A 10,625-nucleotide genomic window follows, 5' to 3' on the forward strand; every position below is an offset into this window, starting at 1 on the left:
GTGATGGGACGTGATTCGTCGTGATTCGACGACATTCGATGCAATCCGATGCGATACGAAGCGATTCGACCCGGTCCGACACAAAACGATGTGATTTGATGCGATTCGACGTGATTCGATGTGATTCGACGCTATTCAGTGACAGTCGGCGTGATTCTGCTTGATTCAGCTCGATTAGGTGCGAATCGGCTCTATATGGCTCCTTTACGTCTCTATTCGGCTCCATTCAGCTCTGTTTTCTCTATTCGTCTCTAATCGACTCTATTCGAGTCTATTCGACCCTACTCTTTTCTACTCTATTCTATTCCTTCTATTCTGTTCTAATCTCTTCTATTCTAGTCTACTCTATTCTATTCCACCCTCCTCTCCCCTTCTCTAATCTAGACGTTTGGATTGGATTGGATGCATTGAACGGGATTCGACGTGATTAAGCTTGAGAATCAGCTCGATTTGATTCCATTTGGCTCTATTCGGCTCCATTTGGCTCGTTTTGGCTTGAGTTGCTTCGATTCTGCTCAATTCGGCCTCTTTCGGCCCTATTCTGCTCTATTCGACTCCTCTCTACTCTTTTTGTCTCTATTTGACTCCATTCTACTCCATTCTATTTATTCCACACCATTCTACACTATTCTGCTCTACTCTATCCTACACCACCCTAATTTACTCGAATCGATTAGACGTGATTCCTCTCATTTTGACTCCATTCGGCTCTATCCAGCTGTATTCGAGTCTACCCTGTTATACACTAGCCTACTCTATGGTACTCTCGTCTACCCTTCTCTATTTTCTTTATTCTTCCTATTCTGTTCTGTTCTATTCTACTCTATTCTACCCTACCCTATGCTACCCAACTCTACTCTATTCTAATCCATTTGATTGGATTGGATTCAACCCATTTGGACACGATTCGGCTCAGTTTGGCTCTATTTAGCTCTGTTCGAATCTATTCTACTCTACTCTGTTTCCCTCTACGCTACTCTAGCCTACTGTTTTCTGTATTCGTTCTGTATTGTTCTGTTCTCTTCTAGTCTCTTCTGTTTTATTCTATGCTACTCTACTCTATTCCACCCTGCCATACCCGAACCTCCCCTACTCTAATCTGTTCAATTCGATTCCATGAATTTGGACACGATTCAGGTCGAATTGGTTCGATTCATGTCCATTCGGCTCCATTTGGCTCGAAGAGTGTCGATTCAGCTGGATTAGGCTCAATTGGGCTCCATTAGGCTCGATTTGCTGGATTTGGCTCAATTCAGCTCGATTCGGCCCTCTTCGGCCCTCTTCAGCACCATTCGGCTCTATTCGGCTCTTTTCTACTCTTTTCGACTCCATTCGATTGCGTTGCACAGCATTCTACTCCACTCAACACTATTTTACTCTACCCTACCCTAATTGACTGGAATTGGTTCGAGGGGATTCAACGCGATTTGCCTTGTTTCTTCTCCATTTGGCTCGATTCGACTCTATTCGACTCTGTTCTACTCTACACTATTCTGCTCTGCTCTAACCTTTTGGACTCGATTCTCTTGTATTCTTTTTATTCTCTTTTACTGTGTTCAATTCTCTTCTACTCTATTTTAACCAACCCTACTCTAATCTATTCCACTGGATTCGATTCCACGCATTTCGATGCGATTCGGCTCCAACCGGCTCCGTTGCACTCCATTCATCCCTCTTGGGCTCCAATCGGTTCGATTCAGTTCTAATCGGCTCCATTTCGCCCTGGTCAGCTCTATTCAGCTTGAATAGGCTCTATTCAACTCTATATGGCTCTATGAGTCTACTCAACTCTATTATCTCTTTTCAACTCCATTCTACACCATTCTACTCCATCCGACTGTATTCTTCTCTATTCAATTGTCTTGTACTCTACCCTTCTCTAGTCTATTCTAATCGATTCGATTGGATTGGACTTGAATGGATGGGATTCAATGCAACTCAACGGGATTCGACGCGATCCAGCATGATTCTGCGGGATTCGGCGCCATTCATCTTGATTTCTATCACGTTGGGTCTTTGGGGCTCTATTTCACTCTAGTCGGCAATATTCAACTCTATTCTTCTAGACTCTGCACTACTCGACCCTATTCTATTCTTTCAGTTCTCTTCTATCCTGTTCTGTTCTACTGCATTTTGGTCTATCCTACCCTACTCTAACTTAGCCTACTGTAATCTGTTCTATTCTATTCAACAGACTTGAACGGGATTCGACCTGATTCAGGTCATATCGGCTCGAATCAGCTCCTTTTTGTGCGAATTCAACTCGATTCGGTTGGACTTGGCCCTTTTCCTCTCTATTCGGCTCTTTTCGGCAGGATTTGACTCTAGTCTACTCTTCTCTATTCTCTCTGGTCTATTCTTTTTTTTTTTTTTTTTTTTTTTTATAATAACTTTTATTAAGCTTCAAGTGAACGTTTACAAATCCAATCAGTCTGTCACATATAAGTTTACATACATCTCACTCCCTACTCCCACTTACTCTCCCCGTCTTGAGTCAGCCCTTTCAGTCTCTCCTTTCTTGACAATTTTGCCGGCTTCCCTCTCTCTCTATCCTCCCATCCCCCCTCCAGGCAAGAGTTGCCAACACAATCTCAAGTGTCCACCTGATATAATTAGCTCACTCTTCATCAGCATCTCTCTCCCACCCGCTGACCAGTCCCTTTCATTTCTGATGAGTTGTCTTCGGGGATGGTTCCTGTCCTGTGTCAGCTGAAGGTCTGGGGAGCATGGCCGCCGGGATTCCTCCAGTCTCAGTCAGACCATTAAGTCTGGTCTTTTTATGAGAATTTGGGGTCTGCATCCCACTGATCTCCTGCTCCCTCAGGGGTCCTCTGCTGAGCTCCCTGTCAGGGCAGTCATCGATTGTGGCCGGGCACCAACTAGTTCTTCTGGTCTCAGGATGATGTAGGTCTCTGGTTCATGTGGCCCTTTCTGTCTCTTGGGCTCTTAGTTGTCATGTGGGCTTGGTGTTCTTCATTTTCCTTTGCTCCAGGTGGGTTGAGACCAATTGCTGCATCTTAGATGGCTGCTTGTTAGCATTTAAGACCCCAGACGTCACATTTCGAAGTGGGATGCAGAATGATTTCATAATAGAATTATTTTGCCAATTGACTTAGAAGTCCCCGCAAACCATGTTCCCCAGACCCCCGCGCTTGCTCCGCTGACCTTTGAAGCATTCATTTTATCCCGGAAACTTCTTTGCTTTTGGTCCAGTCCAATTGAGCTGACCTTCCATGTATTGAGTGTTGTCTTTCCCTTCACCTAAAGCAGTTCTTATCTACTGATTAATCAATAAAAAACCCTCTCCCACCCTCCCTCCCTCCCCCCCTCGTAACCACAAAAGTATGTGTTCTTCTCAGGTTTACTATTTCTCAAGATCTTATAATAGTGGTCTTATACAATATTTGTCCTTTTGCCTCTGACTAATTTTGCTCAGCATAATGCCTTCCAGGTTCCTCCATGTTATGAAATGTTTCAGAGATTCGTCACTGTTCTTTATCGATGCGTAGTATTCCATTGTGTGAATATACCACAATTTATTTACCCATTCATCCGTTGATGGACACCTTGGTTGCTTCCAACTTTTTGCTATTGTAAACAGAGCTGCAATAAACATGGGTGTGCATATATCTGTTTGTATGAAGGCTCTTGTATCTCTAGGGTATATTCCTAGGAGTGGGATTTCTGGGTTGTATGGTAGTTCTATTTCTAACTGTTTAAGATAACGCCAGATAGATTTCCAAAGTGGTTGTACCATTTTACATTCCCACCAGCAGTGTATGAGAGTTCCAATCTCTCCGCAGCCTCTCCAACATTTATTATTTTGTGTTTTTTGGATTAATGCCAGCCTTGCTGGTGTGAGATGGAATCTCATCGTAGTTTTAATTTGCATTTCTCTAATGGCTAATGATCGAGAGCAATTTCTCATGTATCTGTTGGCTGCCTGAATATCTTCTTTAGTGAAATGTGTGTTCATATCCTTTGCCCACTTCTTGATTGGGTTGTTTGTCTTTTTGTGGTTGAGTTTTGACAGAATCATGTAGATTTTAGAGATCAGGCGCTGGTCGGAGATGTCATAGCTGAAAATTCTTTCCCAATCTGTAGGTGGTCTTTTTACTCTTTTGGTGAAGTCTTTAGATGAGCATAGGTGTTTGATTTTTAGGAGCTCCCAGTTATCGGGTTTCTCTTCATCATTTTTGGTAATGTTTTGTATTCTGTTTATACCTTGTATTAGGGCTCCTAGGGTTGTCCCAATTTTTTCTTCCATGATCTTTATCGTTTTAGTCTTTATGTTTAGGTCTTTGATCCACTTGGAGTTAGTTTTTGTGCATGGTGTGAGGTATGGGTCCTGTTTCATTTTTTTGCAAATGGATATCCAGTTATGCCAGCACCATTTGTTAAAAAGGCTATCTTTTCCCCAGTTAATTGACACTGGTCCTTTGTCAAATATCAGCTGCTCATACGTGGATGGATCTATGTCTGGGTTCTCAATTCTGTTCCATTGGTCTATGTGTCTGTTGTTGTACCAATACCAGGCTGTTTTGACTACTGTGGCTGTATAATAGTTTCTGAAGTCAGGTAAGGTGAGGCCTCCCACTTTCTTCTTCTTTTTCAGTAGTGCTTTGCTTATCCGGGGCTTCTTTCCGTTCCATATGAAATTGGTGGTTTGTTTCTCTATCCCCTTAAAATATGACATTGGAATTTGGATCGGAAGTGCGTTAAATGTATAGATGGCTTTTGGTAGAATAGACATTTTTACTATGTTAAGTCTTCCTATCCATGAGCAAGGTATGTTTTTCCACTTAAGTATGTCCTTTTGAATTTCTTGTAGTAGAGCTTTGTAGTTTTCTTTGTATAGGTCTTTTACATCCTTGGTAAGATTTATTCCTAAGTATCTTATCTTCTTGGGGGCTATTGTGAATGGTATTGATTTGGTTATTTCCTCTTCGGTGTTCTTTTTGTTGATGTAGAGGAATCCAAGTGATTTTTGTATGTTTATTTTATAACCTGAGACTCTGCCAAACTCTTCTATTAGTTTCAGTAGTTTTCTGGAGGATTCCTTAGGGTTTTCTGTGTATATAATCATGTCATCTGCAAATAGTGATAACTTTACTTCTTCCTTGCCAATCCGGATACCTTTTATTTCTTTGTCTAGCCTGATTGCCCTGGCTAAGACTTCCAACACGATGTTGAATAAGAGCGGTGATAAAGGGCATCCTTGTCTGGTTCCCGTTCTCAAGGGAAATGCTTTCAGGTTCTCTCCATTTAGAGTGACATTGGCTGTTGGCTTTGCATAGATGCCCTTTATTATGTTGAGGAATTTTCCTTCAATTCCTATTTTGGTAAGAGTTTTTATCATGAATGGGTGTTGGACTTTGTCAAATGCCTTTTCTGCATCAATTGATAAGATCATGTGGTTTTTGTCTTTTGTTTTATTTATGTGATGGATTACATTAATGGTTTTTCTGATATTAAACCAGCCTTGCATACCTGGTATAAATCCCACTTGATCAGGGTGAATTATTTTTTTGATGTGTTGTTGGATTCTATTGGCTAGAATTTTGTTGAGGATTTTTGCATCAATGTTCATGAGGGATATAGGTCTATAATTTTCTTTTTTTGTAATGTCTTTACCTGGTTTTGGTATCAGGGAGATGGTGGCTTCATAGAATGAGTTGGGTAGTATTCCGTCATTTTCTATGCTTTGGAATACCTTTAGTAGTAGTGGTGTTAACTCTTCTCTGAAAATTTGGTAGAACTCTGCAGTGAAGCCGTCCGGGCCGGGACTTTTTTTTGTTGGGAGTTTTTTGATTACCGTTTCAATCTCTTTTTTTGTTATGGGTCTATTTAGTTGTTCTACTTCTGACTGTGTTAGTTTAGGTAGGTAGTGTTTTTCCAGGAATTCATCCATTTCTTCTAGGTTTTCAAATTTGTTAGAGTACAATTTTTCATAATAATCTGAAATGATTCTTTTAATTTCATTTGGTTCTGTTGTGATGTGGTCCTTCTCATTTCTTATTCGGGTTATTTGTTTCCTTTCCTGTATTTCTTTAGTCAGTCTAGCCAATGGTTTATCAATTTTGTTAATTTTTTCAAAGAACCAGCTTTTGGCTTTGTTAATTCTTTCAATTGTTTTTCTGTTCTCTAATTCATTTAGTTCAGCTCTAATTTTTATTATTTGTTTTCTTCTGGTGCCTGATGGATTCTTTTGTTGCTCACTTTCTATTTGTTCAAGTTGTAGGGACAGTTCTCTGATTTTGGCTCTTTCTTCTTTTTGTATGTGTGCATTTATTGATATAAATTGGCCTCTGAGCACTGCTTTTGCTGTGTCCCAGAGGTTTTGATAGGAAGTATTTTCATTCTCGTTGCTTTCTATGAATTTCCTTATTCCCTCCTTGATGTCTTCTATAACCCAGTCTTTTTTCAGGAGGGTATTGTTCATTTTCCAAGTATTTGATTTCTTTTCCCTCGTTTTTCTGTTATTGATCTCTAGTTTTATTGCCTTGTGATCTGAGAAGATGCTTTGTAATATTTCGATGTTTTGGACTCTGCAAAGGTTTGTTTTATGTCCTAATATGTGGTCTATTCTAGAGAATGTTCCATGTGCACTGGAAAAAAAAGTATATTTTGCAGCAGTTGGGTGGAGAGTTCTGTATAAGTCAATGAGGTCAAGTTGGTTGATTGTTGTAATTAGATCTTCCGTGTCTCTGTTGAGCTTCTTGCTGGATGTCCTGTCCTTCTCCGAAAGTGGTGTGTTGAAGTCTCCTACTATAATTGTGGAGGTATCTATCTCGCTTTTCAGTTCTGTTAAAATTTGATTTATGTATCTTGCAGCCCTGTCATTGGGTGCGTAAATATTTAATATGGTTATGTCTTCCTGATCAATTGTCCCTTTTATCATTATATAGTGTCCTTCTTTATCCTTTGTGGTGGATTTAAGTCTAAAGTCTATTTTGTCAGAAATTAATATTGCTACTCCTCTTCTTTTTTGCTTATTGTTTGCTTGATATACTTTTTTCCATCCTTTGAGTTTTAGTTTATTTGAGTCTCTAAGTCTAAGGTGTGTCTCTTGTAGGCAGCATATAGATGGATCGTGTTTCTTTATCCAGTCTGTGACTCTCTGTCTCTTTATTGGTGCATTTAGTCCATTTACATTCAGGGTAATTATAGATAAATAAGTTTTTAGTGCTGTCATTTTGATGCCTTTTTATGTGTGTTGTTGACAATTTCATTTTTCCACATACTTTTTTGTGCTGAGGCGTTTTTCTTAGTAAATTGTGAGATCCTCATTTTCATAGTGTTTGACTTTATGTTAGTTGAGTCGTTACGTTTTTCTTGGTTTTTGTCTTGAGTTATAGAGTTGTTATACCTTTTTGTGGTTACCTCATTATATACCCCTATTTTTCTAAGTAAAAACCTAACTTGTATTGTTCTATATCGCCTTGTATCACTCTCCATATGGCAGTTCAATGCCTCCTGTATTTAGTCCCTCTTTTTGATTATTGTGATCTTTTACCTATTGACTTCCATGATTCCCTGTTATGTGTATTTTTTTTTTTAATTAATCTTAATTTGTTTGTTTTTGTGATTTCCCTATTTGAGTTGATATCAGGACGTTCTGTTTTGTGACCTTGTGTTGTGCTGATATCTGATATTATTGGTTCTCTGACCAAACAATATCCTTTAGTATTTCTTGTAGCTTTGGTTTGGTTTTTGCAAATTCTCTAAACTTGTGTTTGTCTGTAAATATCTTAATTTCGCCTTCATATTTCAGAGAGAGTTTTGCTGGATATGTGATCCTTGGCTGGCAGTTTTTCTCCTTCAGTGTTCTGTATATGTCGTCCCATTCCCTTCTTGCCTGCATGGTTTCTGCTGAGTAGTCAGAACATATTCTTATTGATTCTCCCTTGAAGGAAACCTTTCTTTTCTCCCTGGCTGCTTTTAAAATTTTCTGTTTATCTTTGGTTTTGGTGAGTTTGATGATAATATGTCTTGGTGTTTTTCTTTTTGGATCAATCTTAAATGGGGTTCGATGAGCATCTTGGATAGATATCCTTTCGTCTTTCATGATGTCAGGGAAGTTTTCTGTCAGAAGTTCTTCAACTATTTTCTCTGTGTTTTCTGTCCCTCCTCCCTGTTCTGGGACTCCAATCACCCGCAGGTTATCCTTCTTGATAGAGTCCCACATAATTCTTAGGGTTTCTTCATTTTTTTTAATTCTTTTATCTGATTTTTTTTCAGCTATGTTGGTGTTAATTCCCTGGTCCTCCAGATGTCCCAGTCTGCATTCTAATTGCTCGAGTCTGCTCCTCTGACTTCCTATTACGTTGTCTAATTCTGTTATTTTATTGTTAATCTTTTGGATTTCTACATGTTGTCTCTCTATGGATTCTTGCAACTTATTAATTTTTCCAGTATGTTCTTGAATAATCTTTTTGAGTTCTTCAACAGTTTTATCAGTGTGTTCCTTGGCTTTTTCTGAAGATATCCTAATTTCATTTGTGATATCATTAAGCATTCTGTAAATTAGTTTTTTATATTCTGTATCTGATAATTCCAAAATTGTATCTTCATTTGGGAAAGATTTTGATTCTTTTGTTTGGGGGGTTGGAGAAGCTGTCCCGGTCTGCTTCTTTAAGTGGTTTGATATGGATTGTTGTCTCCGAGCCATCACTGGGAAACTAGTTTTTCCAGAAAATCCGCTGCGTGCAGTCCTAATCCCTGCGGGACGGTTCCCCGGCTCGGATGCTGCTCTTTCTGCTCCAAGATCAGTCACTGCCTCCCGGGGACTTCTCCTACCGGCTGCGTCCCACGCCGCCCGTGGAACCAGCTGGTCCCCCTCCCGGGGTTAGTTCAAGGGGGTGGAGCAGGTCTCTGTGCTTGTGCCGTACCTGACTGGTACGCTAGCTCCAGGCTATGGAAACAATCGCTGCTTCCCCGTATTAGTTCGTTCTCCGTCTCTAAATCTGTGTTTGTTGTTCAGGGTTCGTAGATTGTTATGTATGTGATCGATTCACTTGTTTTTCCGTGTCTTTGTTGTAAGAGGGATCCGAGGTAGCGTCTGCCTAGTCCGCCATCTTGGCTCCGCCCCTCGGCATCCTCTCTGGTCTATTCTAATCTATTCTTTTCTACCCTCCCCTCCCCTCATCTTACCTGCCCTACACTAAACTAGTTGATTGGATTCGACACTTTTCAACGCGATTCGACATGATTCTTCTCGATTCACCTCGAATTTGGTGGATTCGGCTGCATTCAGCTCTCTTTGGCTCTATTCAACTCTATTGGACTCTATTCTACTGTACTCGTCTCTACTTCATTCTATTCGATTCTTTCTCTTGTGTTCTGTTCTGTTCTAGTCTAACCCCTCCTACTCTACCCTCCTCTACTCTAATCTATTCCATTCGATTCAATGCCTTTCAAGGCGATTCCATGGGATTAGGCTTGAATTGGCTTGATTTAGCTCGATTTGGCTTGAATCGGGTCAATTTGGCTCGATTCTCCTCGATTCAGCATCATTAGGCTCGATCCAAACTTATCCGGCCCTGTTCAGCTCTATTCAACTCTTTTCTACTTTATTCGTCTCTATTTGGCTCCATTCGACTCCATTCCACACCATTCTACTCTGTTCGACTCCATTCTACACTATTCTATTCTCTTCTCCCCCACCCTACTCTAATCTATTCGATTCATGGAGATTTGTCTCATTTCCTCTCCATTCGACTCGATTCAGCTCGAATTGGATCTATTCATCTCTATTCTGCACTACTCGACTCTGACTAGTCTACTCTACTCCACTCTACTCCATTCTACTCTTTGTATTCTCTTCTACTCTATGCTTCTCTAGTCTATTCCTCTGTGCCCTACCCTATTGAATCCCAGCCTAACCTACACTACTCTAAGCTGTTCTACTGAATTCGATTGCATTCGATTCGACCCGATTTGACACAATTGGACGGGATTCGGTGAGATTTCATGAGATTCGATGGGTTTTGGTGGGACTGGATGGACTTCGACGAGATTCGATGCAATAGGATGCGATTAGGTGCGATTTGGCTCGATCTAGCTTGGCTCATTTTCTTGGTCTCTATTTGGCTCATTCCAGCTCCATTCGGCTCCATTCAGCTCGAATCTGGTCGATTGCACTTGATTGGGCTCGACTCAGCCCTATATGTCCCTATTCGGTGCTATTCCGCTCTATTCAACTCTTTTCTAGTCTATTCATCTCGGTTTGACTGCATTTGACTCCATTCCACACCATTCTATGCTCTTCTATTCTACAGAACCCTATCCCGCCCTAGTCTTTCCTCATCTAGTCTCTTCTTTTCGATTCTGTTGTATTGGATTCTCGTTTTCTCTTTTCTCTATTCCATCCGATGCTACTCTACCATACCCTACACGAAACTAAGCTATCCTGACTTATCCTCTTCTATTCTATTGGATTCTGTTTTCTCTGTTCTACCGTCTGCTACCCTACCTTATGACACCCTACTGTACCATACCCTACTCCATAGGGGTACTCAAGAAGGGTACTAGTTTGGAAAAGGGACTACCTAAGGCAAGGGGACTAGTTCAGGCTACTAGTTAGGGCCACTGTACTAGCTAAGAGTACTAGTTCATGGACGGGT

Source organism: Elephas maximus, chromosome 4 (assembly GCF_024166365.1).
Source record: "Elephas maximus indicus isolate mEleMax1 chromosome 4, mEleMax1 primary haplotype, whole genome shotgun sequence".
NCBI classification, from domain to species: Eukaryota; Metazoa; Chordata; class Mammalia; order Proboscidea; family Elephantidae; genus Elephas; species Elephas maximus.